Source organism: Macaca fascicularis, chromosome 4 (genome assembly GCF_037993035.2).
Source record: "Macaca fascicularis isolate 582-1 chromosome 4, T2T-MFA8v1.1".
In the NCBI taxonomy this organism is placed as follows: Eukaryota; Metazoa; Chordata; class Mammalia; order Primates; family Cercopithecidae; genus Macaca; species Macaca fascicularis.
The window spans coordinates 5891379-5913927 of record NC_088378.1 but is presented as its reverse complement, the minus strand read 5'-3'; positions in this window follow the sequence as shown (position 1 = coordinate 5913927).

The following is a 22549-nucleotide window of genomic DNA, read 5'->3' as shown; positions in this document are numbered from 1 at the left end:
GTTCAACTCGTTGGTTACATTTATTCTTAAGTATTTGGTATTATTTTTCTGATGCTATTGTAAATGGGATAGTATTCTTATTTCTTTTTTGGATAGTCCATTATCAGTGTATAGAAATGCTACTGAATTTGTAGGTTGATTTTATATTCTACAACTTTGCTTATTAGTTATTAATGATTTACTTATTAGTTATAACAGTTTTTGGTGGAATCTTTCAGGTTTTCTATACATAAGATTATGTTGTCAGAAATATAGAAAATGTATCACTTTCCAATGTGGATGACTTTTATTTCTTTTTCTTGCCTAATTGCTCTAGTTAGGGCTTCCAGTGGTATGTTGAATAGATGTGGAGAGAGTGAACATCCTTCTCTTATTCCTCATCTTAGAGGAAAAGCTTTCCACTTTTCACTATTGAGTATGATGTTAGCTGTGAACCTGTAATATACGGCTTTTATTGTGTGAGGCACATTTCTTCTATACCTAATTTCTTGACTTTTATCATGAAAGGATGTTGAGTTTATCAGCAACTTTTAAGCAAACCCATTAAAATAAGGAAAGAATAGATTTTTAACAAATGGTTCTAAGATAATTGAATATCCTTGTGCAAAAGAATGAAGTTGGACCCCTTACTTGCATCATACACATAAGGAGTAAATTTGTATCACCTTGATTTAAGCAAAGCCTTCATGTATATGACACAAGCCACAAAAAACTATAGATGGACTTCATCAAAATTAAAAACTTTTGTTCATCAAAGAATATGATCAAAAAGGTGAAAAGATAACTCAGAGAATGGGAGAAAATGTTTACAAGCCATATGTGTGATAAGGAATATGTATATAAAATATATAAAGAACTCTCACAACTCCATAATAAAAAGACAAACAGCCCAATTAAAAATGGGCAAGGGATCTGAATAGACATTTCTTTAAAAATACATACACAATACATACAAAGCAATAAGCTTTGTATAAGTATGGTCAATAAGCACATAAAAAGATGCTGAATATCATTGGTCACTAGGGAAGTGCAAATCAAAACCATAATGAGACACTACTTCACACCCACTAGGATGGACAAAATAAAAAAGGACAAATTAGAAAAACACAGACAATAACAAGTGTTGATGAGGATGTTCAACCCATGCCCATTATTTGTGGGATTGTGAAATGGTGCAGCAACTTTCCAAAACAGTTTGGCAGTTCCTAAAAATGTTAAACATAGGCTAACCATTGAATCCAACTGTGTTAGTCTGGTTTGTGCTGCTACAGCAAATTATCTGAGGCTGGGTAGTTAATAATGAACAGAAATTTATTTGCTTACAGTTCTGGAAGCTAGAAATTTCAATATCAAGGTGCCAGCTCTGGCAAAGGCCTTGTTGGCTACATACATCATCACATGCTGGAAGACAAGAAGGCAAGAAAGGACCAAAGATCAAAGTCATAGCCCCAAGCTCTTATCATAATCCACATTAATCCATTAATGAGGACCGAGCTCTCAAGACCCAAACACTTCCCATTTGATCCCACCTCCCACCACTGTTGCATGGGGTATTAAGTTTCCAACACGTGCTTTTTGGGGAACACATTTAAATCATGGTACCATCTATTCCACCCCCAAATATATACCCAAGAGAAATAAACATGCCTACACAGAAATGTGTGCATAAATGTTCATAGCAGTATTAATTATAATATCCAAAAAGTGGAAATAATTTTAAGTGGTAACATGTATGCAATGGAATATTATTTGGCAATAAAAGGCATGAAGCACCGATACATGCTACAACCTGGATGGACCCTGAACACATTATGCTAACTGCAAGAAGGCCGTCACAAAAGACCACATACCAGATGATTCCATTTATATGAAATATAAAGAGTAGGTAGATCCACAGAGAGGGAAAATGTGTACCAAAGGCTAGGGGTGGGTTCATGGGAGTGGCTGCTGATGAGTATAGGGTTTGGGTGGGGGGCAATGAAAATGCTCTAAAATTAGATTGTAGTGATAGTTGCATAACTCATGAATACACTAAAATGTTCTATTATATACTTTAAATGGTTAATACACTAAAATGTTCTATTATATACTTTAAATGGGTGAGTTGCATGGTATATGGATTATATCTCATTATAACTATAGAAAGAGTTATATGTCATGCTTATTTTTATACTTTCCAAAATTTAGATTATGAAAAATAAAAGTAAAAGGGGCCTTCTACTCTCTGATCACCCTCATGCTATATGGTGTTCCGATTGTTCCTCCAGAGAGAATGAGAGACAGAAACAGAGACAGAGAAATGGATAGACAGAAGTGTAGGCACATAATTTGATGTAGATATTTACATGCAGATATAGAAATAAAATGTAAAGAATTTTGCTCATTCTTTACTATCCAGATTTTGGCCTTTGTTCCTCATAAACTATGTGTGAGCTCCCCCTCTCATGCAGACCCCAGCACACCTGCTGACTCCCCGATAAAAACGCATATGTGAAAAGCACTGGCCAAAAAGAAAACAAACATTACACAAATTTAGTAAAAAGTGGGGGGGCAATGTTAACAACATAGAGGAGGCAATGTAAAGAAATTTTAAAAGCCTTAAACATTTCTCTTGATCTAAAATCTCTCTGTGACCAACCATCACAAAAGGAAAAGGGAAGATTTGAGGAAAAGGGACAAAAATGAGAAGGAGATTCTATTTCTTATCATTCCCCTGTGGAGCACCCCCACTTATGACCCCATATTTAGATTTTCCCTTGAAAATTTAGTTTATTACCCATTTATTTTGAAATGCAGCCTCCCTCTTCCTTTGAAAACCAGATGACGGGAGACACCTGAAGATGTCCTTGTTCTTATTCATATTTATATCCACATCGCCCAAATATACCGGGCCCCAAAGTATCAAATGGTTGCTGAATGAATGTGTGAATGAATAAATGAATGTATGGAAAGACTGTGTAATCTTCAAATGGTCAAAATAAAATAACCACTTGTATCAGTCCATTTTCACTCTGCTGATAAAGACATATCCAAGACTGGGCAATTTACAAAAGAAAGAGATTTATTGAACTTACAGTTCCACGTGGCTGGGCAGGCCTCACAAACATGGAAGAAGGTGAAAGTCACATCTCACATGGCGGCAGGCAGACAAGAGAAGAAATTTTGTGCAGGGAAACTCCTGTTTTTACATAACCATCAGATCTCGTGAGACTTATTCACTACCATGAGAACAGCCCGGGACAGACATGCTCCAATGATTCCATTACCTTCCACTGAATCCCTCCCACAACATGTGGGAATCCAAGATGAGATTTGGGTGTGGACACAGCCAAACCACATCATCACTCTAGAGTGGAGAGTAAAACAATGACAGATTTTATATTGCTATTCCTACTAGTTTGACATGAGTTGGATAAATATTATCATCAGTAATGAACATTCATTGATTATCTCTTGAAAGTAGGAATCTATCATCCATTTTCTTTATATCCTCAGTATCTGATACAGTGTCTGGCCTATAGGAGGTACATAACAAATGTTTTTCAACTGAAGTACTACTTAATCATTATCTCAGTACCCCACGAAAATGACAAAAACATTAAAGTCCAGATGGTCAGATGACCTCTGCTTGTAGAGGAAGATCCACATATTGTTAATGAAATACCCTTTGATAAAATATGAATTTTTCCTTGTGAATTAAGCAGATGATCTCAGGTCAAAAATGGAGTAGATACTTATTATTGCTGTCCTATAACAAACTTTATTTTTATTGTTTAAAGTATCATGTCAATTGGTGGTGATGATCTAGCTGGAAATAAGACAAACATTAAAAATTATTTTGGAAAAGAAGACAATTTACAGATCCTAAAAACTAAATACTTTTGTATAGTGTATTTTAGGGTGTTTATGATCATATATCTAGACAGTAAAAAAAAAAAATGTAGCATAAGAAAGACAAACACTTTTTAGTTTAACCCAATCTTCTCTAAATACATCATTTGTGTATTTTAGGATATGTTGTCTTTATCCAGGGCTGTCCTCAGTAGAAACTGAGAAATGGGAAGACTGTACTTGAACACAGGGAGCTGGGGTTTCCTGTTCCCTTCTTATGGTACCTGCACTGGAGCAATCACTCACTAAACCTGTCCTCTTCAAGTCTGGCCTCCTTCCATATGCATGAAATCTTGTGAACCACATCCTTCTTTTCACTGCTCACCCATCTGCTGTCTCACCCTTTAGGGACCTTCTAGGATTGCTTTGCTTTCCAAAATGATGACTAGCTTCTGCTTTGTGTTCAGATATCTTTTGAGAATAATGGCTCATATGTTATAATATGTCAGTACATTATATAATACGGCATTACATTAAATAGCTGCAATGCTTGCAATCACAGCAACAGTGCAGCCTCCTGCTATCATAAATCACATTTATTCTGCTTCCTTTGGAGCTGGTCCAGTGGCAAGTGGAAAAAATCTAGGAAAAGAAAAAGGTGGAGAAAAACACTCCTAAAACGATTGTCTGATACATGCTTCTTTAAACACTCTTTGACCCATGCAATGGTCAAATTCTTTTCTGAGGTTTTGCATTTGCTTCATATTGGTGGTGGCTATAAGAAACTTTTTAATATGTGTCTCAAACAGTAGATATAAAGAAATTGAGTCAGAATTATTATCTACAATAAAAGCAGCTCAGGGTGAGGAAGGGCTCTGTAGCTGGTGAATATTGCAGCTGCCTGAGTAAGCACATAGGATAGCAAATTCTTTTCGAGACCTCCTAAAATGCTGTTATATCCCATGGTGCATTTGTTCTTGTGACCAGGTCAGTTTTCAGTTCAAGTAATTATATTTTGTGGACCTAATATTCCTGATGCCATTTCAATTTTAGAATGTACTGTTGGCTTCTTCACCTTCAGGAAAACTCCTAGCAGACAGCTGTGCTGTACTGTTGACACCGCAGGCTGATCTTCATAACTACAGGGCTCAGATGACGAGTAGTTCATCAAGACACAGGGGCTGCTGTTTTTTTTTTTTTTTTTTTTTTTTGCAAGGCATACACATAGGAAATATGAATAATTGCCACCAGAAGAATTTATTTCTGTCTTACATCTAAAGCAAAGCATTTTCTGTGTTTTCACTGTTTGTAGATATTTGCTGTTTCCTATATTAAAGTAGTTTATACTATAGCATGGGTGGGGAATTAATTGATAGAGATTTCAGCTTGGCTTTGACTATCCAAAAATCTTAACTCAGACAGACATTTCATTTTTCTAAACTGGACATTCTGCAGAGATAAATGAAGACAGATGGCATCACCTCGAAGCTGCTTATCCTGATGAAAGATCTCAGGGAGTCGCAGCTGTAAGCAACTGTGACCCTTTGACATCTTACATGTAGACAGGTTTGGAGAGAGAAGGGAAGCAGCATGTTCGCCCAGCTGCTACTCTGATATGGATGCTGACAGCGTTGCTGGGATTATTTTTTGTTTAAACTCTGCATCCCATTAGTTCTGATATGAAAGGCTGATCTTGTGACTGTAATGTATGCACGTTTCTGCCACCAGGAAAAAGCACAGTCTGATAGAGCAAGGTAGAATCCAACACCATTCAGCCTAAATAATCTAAAGCTTCAACCCTGATTGTGTCATGTCATATATTTTAAGAACCCAGTCCAGGCTGTTACGTCAAGTAATATCTAATCAATAGACAGTTAAAATAATGACAATGAGGCTATCTGGAAAAATAAAAGCCATTTGGCCACCTGTAACTGTCAGGCTATTAAAGTAGAAAATGAATGTCTGGGGTTGTTTTCCTGACACCGGAGAACAATTCCAATGGGCAATGAGAAATGGGAAGGTGAGGGGGAAATCTCTTATCTCTACATAGACTAAAAAGCACTTGACAACTGTTCCTACGTTCTCTGTGTGCAGTCAGATAAAGATGCATGATTGGTTTCCCTTGGAATCTTCCACTGAGTGTTTTTGCCTCATTCTGAGTGAATATTTGCTCAGAGAGCCAAAATACCACAGATAAACACATGGAAATACATTTGTGTAAAAGATGGGGAGTCGACAAGAGTGAGGTCCTTTAGAAGGATTTAGGGAGAGGATTGGGAAAACTAGGGAGCACATTTTGTGGATGTTCTCATGAATTACTTTTAATGGCCCAGACTGGCAACACTTTTGAATATATTAGGATGGGCATTAAATAGAACAATCAATTTCTTTCAACACTGATGCAGTTTATCCATCACCAGGTAGATGAGATTTCAGTGTGAAATGAATCATGAAAGTTAAACTAAGTAACATATGGGATGTTAAAATTAATTATCATTCTACTCATTAGAGTGCATATAATGAACAAAACAATCATTAAAATTATTTATCAAATAGAATACAGAAAATAAAATGCACATTTACTGGGTGATAATATTTTGATCAATGTTATCAATTGAAATATGTGTCCTCTCTTTTGCCTAGAAAAGAGTAAAAATAACATAAATAGTGTAAGCCTCTGTTTCATCTATTAAATAAGAGTAACAATATCGTAGATCACTGTCATGACGATTAGACTAATTGGATTTATTCCAGGCATTTGTTTGGTGCCCTGCTATGGGTGTTCCTTGTCTTGCACCCTCCAACAGACGGCATGGTCCTTCCCACATCCTGAGAGCCTCCTGGTTCCTGCCATGGCACCCTGGCTAACCCTGACATGTTTAGGCAACTCTCTTACCCTCTTCTAACAAGAGTTTGCTCAGTGATCAGATCTAAGCTGCCTTTTAAGAAACTGTGATATTAAACATGTTAATCTGGTCTTCTCAGTCAGAATTTCCAATGAGGACAATGGGTTCCAAGCATCCCTCCTATGTTCTAAAGAGAAACACAAGCCACAGCAAACAGGGCAGGGACAAGATGAAAAATCTTGAGCTCTTCTCAGCCCATGCTCAGGAGACTGATCAAGAAGGGAGGAAAGGCCAGGCGTGGTGGTTCATGCCTGTAATCCCAGCACTTTGGGAGGCTGAGGAGGGCGGATCACGAGGTCAGGAGATCAAGACCATCCTGGCTAACATGGTGAAACGCCATCTCTACTAAAAATACAAAAAATTAGCCAGGTATGGTGGCAGGCACCTGTAGTCCCAGCTACTTGGGAGGCTGAGGCAGGAGAATGGTGTGAACCCGGGAGGCAGAGCTTGCAGTGAGCTGAGATCGCGCCACTGCACTCCAAACTGGGCTACACAGCGAGACTCCATCTCAAAAAAAATTAAAAAAAAAAAAAGGGAGGAAGAAACACTGATAGTGAAATATTTCATGGAGAGTGTTTTTAAGAGTACAGCATGTCCTCTGCCCCCACCCAGGCTAAGGTTGTATTCCTCCTAATTCAAACCAGGTGAAGGAGAGCACGGCCTTCATCCCATAAAATTTAAAAGACATAGAGACTGAGTACCTGACCCTAATGAGAAAACATCTAAAAGCAACAGGTGGATGGAGCTGTCTGTGATGAACAGTGAGAAAAGATGAATACCTTGACAGTGGCTGGCCAAGTGCCCCACATGGGCCAGCGTGGTCACCATGGACAGTAGCCCATGAACTGTCTGTCATAAAGATGCCATTTCAAACTACAGCCTTCCAGGGAGAGGTGACGTCCACAGAAAAGGTCCATGTGAAGTAGACCTCAAGATGCAGAAGGTGAGTGGAGCCGTCACCTTGAGGAGCAGCGAGGGGTTGGGCTGTCTTGAAAGGACCGCAAGTACACCTTGCAAGTCCCAAACACCAGAGCATCTATACCAGATTGCAAGGGCACCAGTCAACCAAAACATTCTCAGAACTCTTCTCCTCTCCCAATTCATAGCAAAAAGATAAAACATTCTGAGAACCAAAACATTCTCAGAACTCTTCTCCTCTCCCAATTCATAGCAAAAAGATAAAAGCAAACCATATCTTCTTCCTCACTTAGGCTTCTGGGCCTGGGTCAGGCCAGAAGATACACTGTATAATAATCCACTTAAGCATTTTTAAACAGCAACTGTTGACCATCTGACATGCCTGTGAGTTGGCAATTTGGGCAGGTGCAAATGGGCTGCTCATCTGGTCCTCTCTAGGCTCACTCATGTATTAGTGCTCAGCTGCTGGGTCGGCTGGAGGCTTCTGGATCTTGCATGGTCTTGGCTGTGGTAGCTCCTCTCTCCTCCACACAGTCTCTCATCCTCCAGTGGGTAGCATTATGAGGGCTGGATAGTAATCCGGAAGTGCTGGCAGAAGCACACTTGACCTCTTGCTTCCTGGACTCAGAACTGAAACAACATCGCCCCTGCTGCATTCCTTGAATGAGAATTAGTCACAGGGTCAAGTCCAATCCATGGGGTAGACAAACAGATGTCGTCTCTTCATCTCTTCATGGGAGGAGCTTCAAGATCACATTGCAGAGCCATGAATCCAGAACAGGCAATATTTGGGGCCATTCCTGACATCACTACCACTATTGCTGACACATGGTGAACACTGTGAGAGAGATGAGCAAGGGCCCGACCATTCAGGGGTATGGGTCTGGGAAGGAGATGGAGTCTTTTTTCTGAGTGCAGTGGAAGCCACTGTATGTTAGTGTGATCTAGAGTTTTGAAATATTACTTAGCAATACTACATGGGGAGTAGGTTGCAAAAGGGCCAGAGCAGAAGCATAATGATGAGTTGAAAACAATTGCAGTGATACAGGCAATGTTTATTTGCTGGTGTTTTGGATGAACAGCCACAGAGCTGGAGGAAATTCAATTAAAGGAAATATTTTATAAGTATAGCAGGAAATACTTTATAAAGAGACTCATAGGACTGGATGATGTATTCACTGTAGGAGGCTCTGGAAAGAGAGGAATCCAGGAGGATACCTAGAGCTTTATGTGCCAGGTAAGTTGTGGTACAATTCACCAAGTGGGAAGGCAGGAAAGGAGCTGCAGGTTTAGTAAAGCAATTCAGTCTCTCTTTTGTACATATTAAGTTCCTGATGTCTCTTATTCAAATAGCAATGCCAAGTAAGCAATTAAACTGATGTGTCTAGACATCTTCAGGGTGTTTAGAACTAGAGTCATCAGCATACTCATATTTTAAAACACGTAAACATATTCGCTCACCCATGGAGAGAATGCAGATAGAGAATGAGATCCAGACAAAACCTTATAAAAACCAAATATTCAGAGGTTATCTAGAAGACAAGCCAGCACACGGGACCAAGGCGGACCCAGTGAACTCATCAGGCAGTCACAAATGAAAGGAAACCTTGGCACCACTGACACAATGAGCCAGAGAGCACTTTTTTGTGAGGACTCCCTGGCCTCTACACGCCAGATGCAAGAGTACTCCCTTCACCTTGAGGGACAACAGAAAAAAATGTCTTTAGACCTGGCCAAGGCACTCCTGGAGAGCAAAATTATTCTCATTCGAGAACCACTGCTCTCAATGAAAGAAGTTGCCAACTGCATCAGACACAACTGAACAATCAACTGTGCAGTGATAAAGGGAGTGACCACAGGCTCTGGCCATATGGTCATCGTGTCCCCACAGAAGCTGTTTCAGTGGCACACTGAGAAAGGCAACTGGATCAGATTGGGTTGCAGAGTGAGCAAGAGGTGAAGAAGTGAAGACAAAAACACATGCAGTTCTTTAGAAGTGATTTGCCGTGATGGAGAACAATTAGAGCTTTAGCTGGAAGGGCACTTGAGATAGATGTTAGAACATGTTTGCATCTGATAGGAATAATTCTGCAGAGAGGAATAATGAGTAGTTCAGGAGATTGTGAGTGGAATACAGAGTGCAAAGGTCCTGACCCTGGAGAGGCTCCTAACACGGTCAAAAGGGGAGGAACAGAGGCTGCAGGAGCTGCAAGCACTGCTGTGGCTCTGGTTGTGGCGAGATGACGGGGTCCCAGCAGACCACCGCTCACACAGGACTTGTCTTTAAGGGGGGCCAGCTTCACTCTGAGAGGCTGAGTCTGCAATTCTAATTCTCCCTTTCTCCAGCTGTCTCTGCAGCAGTGCAACACAAACAGTATTTGTCCAAATGCACAAGTCATTTTTTTTAACTAAGTTCTATGGTGGCTTTGAACAACTTTATTCAGAGACTTTCGGGCTATTTTCCTCATGTTTGCAGTTCCCACCTTGCCCTGCTGCCATGCCTTTCCCCTTCACAGGCATCCCCTCCTAATCCACGATCAAGGTGGTACCACCAGCCCACCTGAGTATTTCTTTTTTTCCTCCTAGTGAACACTATTGACTGAAAGCTGACCAGGTTATTATAATCCCCCAGTTACACAAAATTTTATCCATATATTTCTTCATGCAATAGCAAACCTAAAATTTAAATAGGTTAGAGAAAATGAAATAATAGGGATGTTGTATTTGCCAGCGCTCTCCAGGGAAATAGAGCCCCTAGGATATCTGGAAAGAGGGTTATTGTAAGGAATTGGCTCCACACTTAGGGAGGCTGACAAGTCTCTCTATCTGCAGTTGGCAAGCTGGGGACCCAGGACTCTCACTTCAGTTACAACCTGAAGGCGGGAAAAGCCAATGCCCCAACTCAAGGCAAGCAGGAGGAAGAATTCCCTGTTTCTCACGGGAGGTGAGCTTTTTTGATCCATTCAGGGCTTTGATGAATGAGACCCACTACCATTGGGAAGGGCCATCTGCTTCACTCAGCCCATGGATTCAAATGTTCATCTCATCCAAAAGCCCCTTGACAAACCTACCCAGAATAATACCTGACCAAATGTCAAGCCACCTTGTGGCTCAGTCAAGTTGACATAAAATTAACTATGACAGGTGTTATGGGAGAAAAGGAGCAAACTGGAAGGGAAACAAGCGCAGGAGTTGTCTTCCCTAGAGAGATGCCTCCCCTATTCAGCCACGGGTACCACCTGCTCAGAGTTTCACCTTTGCAATGGACCATTGTTTATGGCTGCCCGAAATTCCTGTGTTGAAATTCTAACCCCCAAGTTTTATGATATAGGAGATGAGGCTGTTGGGTGGTGATTAGGTGCTGAGGGTGGAGTCCTCATGAATGGAATTAATACCCTCAGAGACCCTAGAGATCTTCCTCGCTCCTTTCCACCATGTGAGGACACAGCCAAAAGAGGAACATCTATGAACCAGGCAGTGAGCTTGGCCAAAGTCCAAACCTTCCAGCACCTTGATCTTAGACTTCCCAGGCTCCAGATAAATATCTGATGTTTACAGCCACCCAGTCGGTGGTGTTCTGTTACAACAGTCCAGCTAGACCGAAACCCTGTGCAGGTCCAAGGCAGGACTGTGTTAGGACAAAGATCCTGCTCAGGGGCCGTCCAGCCTCCATTTCTGACTTACTGTTTCATCCCAAATATTGTGGTGACTGCCTGTCAGTATATTATTGTAATCTCATGAGCCTCTTCACCTGTCTGTAATATAAGACTTATTTCACAGAAACTAATGCTTCTACTCAGGTAACATATCAGGCAATAGCTATGACATGGACAATATCCCAAAGATACAGGCCTCTGGAAATATACCATCCAGAGTAAGTCAGAGAGAGTCATGGGCTACTCTTTAGGGTCTATTCCACGTCCGCATTTCCAATTTCATGTGGTCATGATGTGAGCATGTGTATGCATGGCCATGTCCTTAGCTCTGGGGTTAACCATATCTCTTTTCTACCCACCTGTTTCAAACCATGGTCTTGTTCCCACCATGCCCATGAGAGTCCTTGTCTCACGATGCTCTGGTTCCACTGATAAAACATAGACTCAGTTTGTTTAACGATCCATTTGGAAATAGTCCTTCAAGTGATTAACGATAGCTGACAATAAGCATAACTCAAAGTAAATGACCCTTCAGGTCATAGAAATGAGGTTCACAGTCACAGATATTCCTCCTCCACACCCAAGTCCACTGGGACTGATAACCACCAGGTCAACGTCACCAGTGTTCTCACCAGGGAAGGGAACCCTGAAAACCAATAGTGTATGTGACATGTTATTAATGCCACTGAAGATGGCTTTGCCACCTAAGCCACACTTTTTGCACTTTTTTTTGATCCACTCATAGTGTCATATTACGCATTTGGGTTATATAGACATTTTCCTCTGTGAGAAACAAGCTGGCCCGTGTTAGATGAAGACTGACAATCTTGACAGTGTTATCTTAGCCTACATTCTATTCCAAAGTAGTTGACACCCTGAAAAGGGAAAATAATGAGAAAAAGAGAATAAGTTCACGTACACATTTCAATGAGTTGTTCATTGCGAGTTTCCAGCCACCCTTCACTCCTCTCTCTCATTCCCACATCCAAACCATCCTTCCCTACTTTTTATGTATGTTTTCATAGTACTCGTTGTCTTTTAACATACTAAAATCTAGGCTGGGCGAGTGGCTCACGCCTCTAATCCCAGCACTTTGGGAGTCTGACGCCAGCAGATCACAAGGTCAGGAGATCGAGACCATCCTAGCTAACACAGTGAAACCGTGTCTCTACTAAAAATACAAAAAAATTAGCTGGGGGTGGTGGCGGGCACCTGTAGTCCCAGCTACTCGGGAGGCTGAGGCAGGAGAATTGAACCAGGGAGGTGGAGGTCGCAGTGAGCTGAGATTGTGCCAATGCACTCCAGCCTGGGTGACAGAGCGAGACTCCATCTCAAAAAGAAAAACAAAACTATAATCTAAATATATTATGTTTTCATTGTTTTGTGACTTTAAGCCATTACCACCTCTATTAGCCCATAAATTCCTGGAGGGCAGCATTCTCTGTCTATTGTCTTAGCTGATGAATCTCACATGACAAGTACGTGCCAGGACCACAACTGCTTCTCAATAAAGTGTTGATCAAATGAATGGACTGGAGTTTTCTCAATAGGTAAACATTTTTGCCGGAGAACAAAGTAACAGACCAATTCATTCAGTCTCTCTTCTCTTAGAGAGAAGCAAGAAGGCCAAGGCGTTTCTTCTCTTACACTCTTGTTTGCCTTGTCCCTTCTCCTAACTTCTACCTTAACATTTGCTTCCAACTCCAGTTTGATTGGGTTTAGCCCAGCTGTCTCCTGAGGATCTATTTGCTACTGGTTCATATTGGATGCAATTATGTTACCTTTTAAAAATTGTGGTTTCTTACCTTATACCCAATTTCTAACTCATCCAAAATGTCTCTGTTTCATGTTCCATTTTAATCCTCAATTCTCAGCACTGGCCTTTCATACCTTGTTCAAGTACGACTTGAGACTTGATTCGACTTCACACAGCTTCATAAGCACTTAAGTGGTAACAAGGGGTTTCTGCCATTCATCCTAGTTGAATCACAGCTAAGCCACAAAGCCATTTGGACTCATTGCAGAACTTCTTTCTCCAACACTGAGTAGCACTGAACTGATTATGAGCATGTCCTCACCCTGACCACATCATTACATGATTGCAATATCCTGAACAAACTCATTCTGCGACACCATTGCCACGCCCACAGAAACAAGCATTGCAGCCCTGTGTGTAGACCATGCTGCACTGTGATGTCCTGTGCCCCCATTCAAGTACCTCTTCCGATTCAAACCTGGAGACACGCTGCTTCCCTACCTGACTGCCCGTCACTGATTTTCTTGGGTAAGTAGCTTTCAACTCCACTTGTGAGATTAGAAAGAAACTAGAGATGATTTCTCCTCTGAAGACAGAACCCTTGGGATTGCTGACACCTCATTCTCACACACCATGTCAGCCCATATTTCCCACACTTGCAAAGGACGTTGCATATCATCTGCTATGTTAAAGTATCCCCCTTTTCTATCACAGTACAAAGAAATCTCAAAGAAAAAATATATGCAGATTAGGAAAGTCACAGGTACTCATGTCATGCAACGTATTTCATCTGCATGGAAGTGAACTATTTTAGAGTCTTCCTTTTCAAATCTATCAGTGTACCATCACAGTGCCAAAGAGCTCTAGGAAATTAAAAAGATATTAAACATGGCTTCTGTCTTCAAGCTTATACCAAGTTAAGAGAATAAAGCATATTTTCATAAAAAGCTACCTTCTTGTAAGTAGTACAAGCTAATATACCATGACTCAGAGTAAAGGGAAGATGACCTTAGTCTAAAGTGACCAGGACAAGGATAAACAGAATAGTTGGGAGGGTCTGTGCCGTAACAATCAGCTCGAATTGAACTGATAGAATGGAGGAGAGTGAGCATTCAGAGAACAACTGCAGAGTTAGGCAGCAGGGATCAGTGGGCATTTGACACACAGCATATGGCTGCTTGAGGTCAGAGGGTTCATCAGTTCATTCATTAATTAACCTATTAGTTCAATAAATGTACTGAGTGTGTTTAATACAATAGATAATACGTTAATTGGGTACAAGAAATACAACTGTGAACCAGAAAGAAATAATTACTGCCCTCATGGAGCTGACATTTTAGGAGAAGAGACAGAAGCTAGACCACTTTGCTAGTTAATAAGTTATATCTTGTGTTAAGTAAGTGCTAGAAAGGGATGAAGCATGTTCTATAAAATTGGAGGGTAGCAGATGGGGGGACACTCCAAGAGGAGTGCTGGGAGCAGCACTCTTGGACAGGGAACAGCAAATGTGAAGACTCTGGGGGAGCAAAGAACTCTCTGTATTGGGATAATCACAGTAGACTGGTGTGGATCGCATAAAAGAGATTTTTGTTTTCTTTCTTTCTCTCCATTTCTCCCTTTCTCCCTTTCTCTCTTTCTCTCTTTCTTTCTTTCATTTCTCTTGCTCTGTCACCCAGGCTGGAATGCAGTGACACAATCATGGCTCGTTACAGCCTGGCCTCCTGGGCTCAAGTGAGCCTTCTGCCTCAGCCTCCTGAGTAACTGGGACTACCGCATGCACATGTTGCCCAGGCTGGTCTCATACTGCTGGACTCAAAGGATCTTCCCTCCTTGGCCTCCCAAAGTGCTGGGATTACAGGGGTGATCCAGGACACCCAGCACCCTAGAGGAGGATTTGAGAAGCAGAGAGTCGAGGCACAGCCCCACCCCCTGCCAGAAAGGGACTCACACGTGTTTTTTATTCTAAGACTAGTTGGAACACATTGGACTATTGTAAGTCAGAAAGTGACATAATTAATGCATGTTTTAAAGAGATCATTCATGTTGATAAGTGAGGAATAGAATGGAGCGGCACAAATGGAAGTCAAGAAACCAATCATGTGACTAGTGCCAAAATTCGGAGGACAGATTGGGACTTTTTGAGGTGGTTTCCAGACAAAAAGCCATCATTTTGATGTTAGAAGTAATTCTTGACAACATTTCAGCATAAGAAAAACCCTTTTATTTTTCTCAAGTGATGTATCTGACTGTATCTGTAGATGCAGAGAAAGATCAAGTGGTGAGGGAGAATTTTCAGGTAACAGAGAGACAAAAGGAAAAACAAGAGGTAAGATCTTAAAGAAGACAGAGATGCCAACTGGAAGGGTCAGCCTTTGAAAGGAGGATGCTTCCTGCTTTGACAGGCTGGGAAAGGAAGACAGATATTGTCTGGCCAAGGAAAGAACCTGTGAGTTTGTGGTATACCCAGGAACAAAGTTTCATGACTTTCGTGCTGCAGGACTTCTATCCATTTTTTACCCAGCATTGCTGGCCTGCTGACCTGTGCTGTCAGAACATGCTAAAGGTCAACAGGCCAAGGCCATCAATAATTTTCAGAGGGTAATAGAATCAGACACGGAGGACTGAAAGGAGAAGGACTGTTAAGGAATAGTGATGGAATCACTTTCTGGAACCACAGAGGAGAGCCAAGAGCTTGAGGACCTCTCTTTTCCATGTGCCTAAAAATGTGAAAAGGAGACGCCCTGCAGGAAGGAGTCTCCAAAGCGTGATAGCAGCATGGCCTGGCCGGGTTTGGATTAGGAGAGGAGCCAGAGCTACAAAGGGTAGACCTGAGATGCAAACAGAGTGGCTAATTCAAGTCCAGACTCTTTCCACAAGGAGACAGCGGGAAGAGTTCATGCCTTGGGCAGTCGTTGTAATCAGCGGGGGTAAGTGAATTCAGGGACTTGCAAATGGTGTTAGTTTCAGAGCTTACATGAGTAAAAGGAGAATTTAGCTACCAAAATTTATGAAATGGACCAATCCTAAATTTCTTTGAAAAATCACCATAATTGCCTCCATAGGCTCTGACCAGGGTCACAGCTGGTTTACCCTGGCAAGCTAGAAAATAAGACAAAGCAACTAGGGGTTCCCAGAACCGTGCTCCCAGCACAAGCTCTGTCTTCACCCATACTCAGGTTCTTCTGAGTTCTCTCTCACCTCAGTTCTCTAAGCCCTCTTCTCTTACATTTCTATCCCCAACTTTACTATTCCCTAAGAAACGAGAGCTGGTACACCCCCTCTGGAGAGAAGCCAGGTCCCAAAGCCCTCCCTGCTGGACGGCTGCAGTAGAAAAATAGCACATCTATGACTCAATTACATTTCATTGACCTGAAAATACAGTGATTTGGGGGAGAAGGGCTTTTATTGAGGCCTTAGCTGAACGGCACTCTCAGTGAGGGGGAAATAAATGGGTTCCATTAAGATTTTTGAGCCAAAAAGAAAAAAAGTCTTGCTGGGATAGTTTGGGCTTGACATTAAGGAAATCTCAGTTTAGAGGCACAAGCCACCAAGTGAAAGTCTCCTCACGTCCTCCCAGTGAGGGTTTTCAGGGTCAGAGTCCCATTTCAGCCTAATTTACACTTTGTTTAAATCTTTTGCAGTCTCTTTTGAGCTTAGTCATTCTTATAATATTGCTATTTTTTCTTCATTCAATCTAAAATTGGGGCTCCTCTGAAATGTTACAAGAGAGCTCCAAATCAGAATGCTACACAGGCAGTGTGGTGGTTTTGGCGGTATGTGGCTCTATTAAGTAGAGTCAATTTAGTACTGGATAAAGGAAAAGACTAAATTAGAATCATGGTTGGCAGAAATAGTCTCCCATTTGGCAGTGTAATTACATCCTACCTTGACCTGAACAGTCCTTGCTGTTCCAACTACCAAGATTCCTTTGGAGAGGGGAAGAAAAAAAAATAGATCAAAGTTTAGAAAGTCTATTATTTAGGATACATTCTACGTCTTTTTGAGAAATCAGCTGCCTACATCTTTTCCTAATATGGTCCTCTCTTTTATAATTAAATGAAATTTCCAGTCACTTAATGAATGTGACCACTTTATGGCCGGGATAAACAGATGAGATCTGTGTGCTCATTTTCACCCATGACATCAGTTACTATTTCAACTAGGACACTGATTCATACCCTCTTTGGCGTCCTCGTTCCTGAGGGTTATTTTTTTTTTTTAAAAGGGCCAGTCTTCATTGCTGCTGACATGCGGCATTTTCAAAGACTCAAAGTGGTCTTTATTACAACCCTTGACTTCACCTTCTATGCCAACAGGAAATTTTATACAGCTGTAACCTCCTCATTAGAACAGTGCCAGGAAGTGGTTCTGGCGTGGTTTGATGTTGCCACCTACTGGCGAAATCGGTCCTGTTCGCCTTCTTGCTTTATTTATTTGTTTTTTTCAGTTCTAACAATCAGCATTTCCTCTAAATCCATAAAGATTTAGATTTTCTCTATCTACTTTAAAACTACACAAGCTGAATTTAGAGTCCAAAAACATCACCACTTGAATCTCTGCAAATCAAAATCTTGCCACTTTGGGGTGAAATCATCAAGGCCGGGCATGAACTTCATTTTTACTGTCAAATGCAGGATTGTCACATCTATTTGCAGTGTTCCCAGGCCCTGCCCCACACATCCCCCGAACCAACTTGACAGCCAGGGCCTCCCCTCTCTCATCTCAGTCTCCAGACTATCCCAACCATAACCAGAGCCCGAACGAAGCCTTGTCATTCACCTCAAAAGGCTACTGCACTCACAGGCAACCAAATCAATGGATTGCTTTTAAACAGAAAATGACACTGATTGTCACTAAATATAACAAGTGCCTTATGTACATCTCATTGGAACTGCAAGCTCAAATTAGGCTGTCAGAATTTCATTCTTCTCAGTGCCTGTGTATCAAGTGACGCAGTTAGCTCTGGAGAATAAAGAAGAGGCTTGTCAGCACGCTCGGAGCCTCTCTTCTCAGTCCTGTCCCTTCACACGGTGCCTGACTTAATTCAAGTTCTTTTCATGCTTGGAGGTGTGTGTGGTGTGTGTGTGTGTGTTACCCTGCAAACTTCAAAACGATCACACCACCGGGAAGAGTCGGGGTACAACTGGTGTATTTCTTATAAGGACCCAAATGCTTTTTTCTTTTTTCTCTTTTTACATCCCTTCTGCAAATGAGAATTTATCAAAGGCTGAGTCTTAGTCCTTTGTGAGTAAAACAAAGAATGCTGAAAAACAGATGTCAAATTCATGCTGGAACGGGAAGGGTCAAAGCTTCAGTAATAGTGACCCGCAACGACTGAATACCTACCCAACCTGATGGCTTCAGGACGACCGAGAGCAAGCTCTTCTCAGAGGGTGGCAAAGCAGACACGTGTCTGTATTTAATGCTGAATGAGAATAAGGATCCCCTTGGTGCCATGTCCTGCCTTCGACAGAAGTGAGTGTGACATCTGATGCTTTAGAGCACAGTTAGACACACGCTAGTCCCCACTGAGCACCTGGAACCAACCTAACCCAATGGAGATAGGGAATGTTTTGGAAAAAACAAAGTACATCCATTCCTGAGATGAAAATTGGGATTGTTTGTGATTCTAATCCCAAGGACTGCTAGCAAAACTCTTCCAATGTTAGAGAAATGTGCACCACAGACAGGGCACCAGACACAGGGCACAGGAAAGGGGCCCACTGCTTCCCAGCCAGGGGCTGCAGCTGAGGCAGGGAGCTTTGGGGTGAGACTCAGATTCTGGCCTCCCCACCCCAGTACATCCTTCCTGGGAGTCTAGGGTGCCAAAGAGGCCTCAAACCTGCCCAGCCTGCACCTGCTCAGAGGGACCACCATGGAGAAGCCTTGGGTGGGGACTGATGGTAGAGGCAAAGAAATCTTATCTTCTGAATAAAGAATTTGAATTAAAACTCGGCAAGTATAACTTAATCTGCTTGTTTCTTTTTTAGTTTGTAACATAAACATTGAATACATTTGTCCACTTTCCCCAGATTTCTGGAAGCCAGCACTGTGGAAGGAGCCCCTGTGGGCTTCGATTGCTCCCTGGCTCTGCCTCCCATGGACCTGCCCAGCCGCAGGGGTCACAGACTCTCCTCCCCACCATTTCATCCTGACCCTACAGGCAGCCACAGCAACGCCCCCCAGGCAGGCTTCTCAGGGTTGGCCTGGGCATCTGCAGGGAGAGCAAGGCAGCAGGTGATCCAAGACCACAAGGACACACAGCCCTGAGGGATGGAGGAGAGTCCAGGGACAGAAAGGTGCCACCCACAGGCCTGTCCCAGGGCTCCCGAGAGAACACTGGGACTCCCCAGAGGGCAGTCTCAATGGCTGATCCATGACTGGCAGGTGTGCTGCAGGGAGCCGGCCCCCGACAGGACACCTTCCTGCCTCTGCTTCCCTCCTGGCCAGGACAGAGTGTGGTGCCAACACTCTTCAGTCACTATTGCCCCATTTGGGTACCAGATGCTGCCTAATGGGCTCATGGGGCTGTGGTCCTGTGGGACCAAAATCTAAGCGATGTGTGTAGCTCCAGCGAGAAACACCGCCAGCATCCCTCTGCCTGGTCTGCCCTCTGCAGGCATCACTAGGCCCCAGCATGGCAGGGAAAGGACTTCACCCCACATGGTCAGCCTTGCTTAAACGCCTTGAGAAAATAAACCCTAAAATTGGGTGTAAAAAAAATTAGTTGTGCATATTGGCTTTTTTTTTTTTTAAAGAACAATGAGAGTCTCTGGTACAAACAGAAAGGAGCAAAGATTTCAGAATTCCTGACTTGGTTCTGGGAACAATGTAATCCATGCAGTTATCCAGGACACAGGGGCCACTGGCTAAGAGCAGTCTGTGCTCAGGGAAACCAAGCAAGATAAACTCAGTGCATAGGCACGAAGCAGGCCGTGCATAGGACAGAACAGACCGCGGGTCTCACCCTATGAAACCAAGTCACTCTAGGTTGATAAAATGGGGCATTACCGCATAAAAGCTCTAAATCATTATTTTCCATTTGGGGATAGGTAGCCAATATTCTCTAGGATATTTCCATTTTTACTTTTTATTTGTACTTTTTAACAGCTTTGTTGAGGTATATTTAACATACAGGAGACTGCATGTCTTTAAAATGGACACTGATAATTTTGACAAGTTTTTATACTGCCATGTACAAAGTTTCCTTCTGCCTCTTTGAAATCCTTCCTTCCCATCCCTTCCACTTCATCCCATCCCAAGCCAAGTGGAAATCTGCTTTCAATCATTATAAATAAGTTTGCATTTTCTAGAACTTGATATAAATGAAACCATGCAGTATGTATACCTTTTCTGTTCAGCTTCTTTCACTCTGCATAGTTAAGATTCATCCGTTCTGTGGACGCATCACTAGTTTATTCCTTTCTCTTGCTGTGTAGTATTCCATTGCATGGATATATCACGTTTTATTTATCCACTCATGTATTAATGGATATTTGGCTTATTTTCCCAGTTTGGGACGACTGCAAATAAAGCTGCTGTGGCCATTTGTGTATAATCTTTATACGGATGGGTGCCTCTGGTTCTCTTGAGCAAATACCTAGGAATAGAGTTTCTGGCTCATATGGAAAGCATATGTTAAAGTTTTTGAGGAACTGCCAAACTCTTTACCAAAATGACTGTGCCATTTTACAGTCACACCAGGAGGATGTGAGTGTTCAGGTCTCCACGACCTGATCAAAGTCGGCGCAGCTATTCCTTTTCATGTTAGACTTTCTAATCGTGTGTTCTACTGTGGTTTTAACCTGTATTTTTCCAAAGTCTAGCAGTGTTGAACATCTTTTCGTGTGTTTATTTGCCATGGTTTCATTGATTTTTCTCAGTGATCAATGTCATAATCACACATTAGTAACACTTCTAGTTTTGCTATCACAGTCTGTCATTTATTTGCATATTCATCTGATACAATTTGGCTGTGTTCCCACCCAAATCTCATCTTGAATTCCCACGTGTTGTGGGAGGGACCCGGTGAGAGGTCACTGAATCATGGGGGATGGGTCTTTTCTGTGTTGTTCTCACGAGAGTGAATAAGTCTCACAAGATCTGATGGTTTTAAAAAGAGGAGTTTCCCTGCACAAGCTGTCTCTCTCTTTGCCTACTGCCATCCATGTAAAGTGTGACTTGCCTCTCCTTGCCTTCTGCCATGATTGTGGGGGCCTCCTCAATCATATGGAACTGTAAGTCCATTAAACACTTTTCCCTGTATAAATTACCCAGTCTCGGGTATGTCTGTATCAGCAGTGTGAAAATTGACTAATACAGTAAATTCGTACCAGTAGAGTGGGGCACTGCTAAAAATATACCCAAAATTCTGGAAGCGACTTTGGAACTGGGTAACAGACAGAGCTGGGAACAGTTTGGAGAGCTTAGAAGACAGAAAAATGTGGGAAAGTTTGGAACATCCTAGGGACTTGTTGAATGGCTCTGACAAAATGCTGATAATGATATGGACAATGAAATCTAAGCTGAGGTGGTCTCAGATGGAAATGAGTAACTTTTTTGGGAACTGGAGCTAAGTTGACTCTTGTTATGTTTTAGCGAAGAGACTGGTGGCATTTTGTCCCTGGCCTAGGGATTTGTGTAACTTTGAACTTGAGAGAGATGATTTAGGGTATCTGGCAGAATAAATTTCTAAGCAGCAAAGCATTCAAGGGGTGACTTGGGTGCTGTTAAAGGCATTCAGTTTTATAAGGGAAGCAGAACAAAAAGTTTGGAAAATTTGCAGCCTGACAACGTGATAGACAAAAAAATCCCATTTTCTAAGGAGAAATTTAAGCCAGCTGAACAAATTTGCATATGTAACAAGGAATTGAATTTTAATCCCCAAGACAATGGAGAAAATGTCTCCAGGGCATGCATGTCACAGCAACTCCTTCCATCACAGGCCCAGAGGCCTAGGAGGAAACAATGGTTTCGTGGGCTGGGCCCAGGGTCCCTCTCCTGTGTGCAGTCTAGGGACTTGGTACCCTACATTCCAGCCCCCTCAGCCATGGCTAAAAGAGGTCAAGGTACAGCTCAGACTTTTGCTTCAGAGGTGAAAGCCCCAAGCCTTGGCAGCTTCCATGTGATGTTGAGCCTGCAGGGGCACAGAAGTCAAGAATTGAGGTTTGGGAACTTCCACCTAGATTTCAGAGGATCTATGGAATGGCTGGATGCCCAGGCAGAAGTTTGCTGCAGGGGTGGGATGTTCATGGAGAAACTCTGTTAGAGCAGTGCAGAAGGGAAATGTGGGGTTGAAGTCCCCACACAGTGCCCCTACTGGGGCACTGCCTAGTACAGCTGTGAAAGGAGGGCTATCATCCACCAGACCCCGGAATGGTAGATCCACTGACAGCTTGTACTGTGCATCTGGAAAAGCCACAGACAATGCCAGCCCATGAAGGCAGCTGGGAGAGGAACTGTACCCTGCAAAGTCACAGGGT